This window comes from Chrysochloris asiatica, unplaced genomic scaffold, assembly GCF_000296735.1.
Source record: "Chrysochloris asiatica unplaced genomic scaffold, ChrAsi1.0 scaffold00265, whole genome shotgun sequence".
NCBI lineage: Eukaryota > Metazoa > Chordata > Mammalia > Afrosoricida > Chrysochloridae > Chrysochloris > Chrysochloris asiatica.
In genome coordinates this window covers 3,375,005-3,375,757 of record NW_006408783.1, presented here as the reverse complement: position 1 = coordinate 3,375,757, position 753 = coordinate 3,375,005, and positions in this window count along the sequence as shown.

Below are 753 nucleotides of genomic sequence, written 5' to 3'. Positions count from 1 at the left end.
AAGACCGGGCAGTGTTTCATTCTGTTGTCAATAGGGTCACTATGAGTTGATACTGACTCGATGGCACCAGACAACAAAGGTGAGCAGAATTAGGACATTATGCAGTAAACAACAGGAAGTTTGGCAAGGATTTTGGAGCTGGAAAGCTGTATGTTTGCCAGATGGTTTGAAAGGTAATAGGCAGAAAACAAGGAGTTTCCTTAGAAGGGTTGTTCATTCTTGAGGAAAAAAGCATCAAATGAGTGTTGCACTGGAATTGGTAAGGAAAACCCTATAGGGAAAACCCAGAATAGTTACTTTATAAAGGAAGGCAGAAAAAGAGCAGTATCCAAGGCGACGCTATTGTTTCTAGTATTTGGCACTGTGATAGCATAGTTATCACAAACGTCAAGGTTAGCCAGGAGAGTCGGTCTTTGGGGACAATTGATAGATTTGTTTTTAGATGTATTGAGCTGTAGGCAGTGTTGTGAAATACTGATGGAGGTTTTTTGGTAGATGGATGAAAATGGTGCCTGCCACAGGCTCTCTGTCCACCTGTAGCTCTGGATTCCTGGAAATACAGAAGTAAAATCTCGTAGTAATTGGAGTTCATCTTTGTCAACCAACCGCTGCTCACTATAGGATAATGTGCTGGACTGCAAGGTCAGTTTGAGCTGCAATTTAGGCAGTTCAAACTCACCAGCTGCTCCTCGGAAACCCTAAACAGGGTCACTATGAATCAGAATCAACTCCACTGGCACTTAACAACAACAA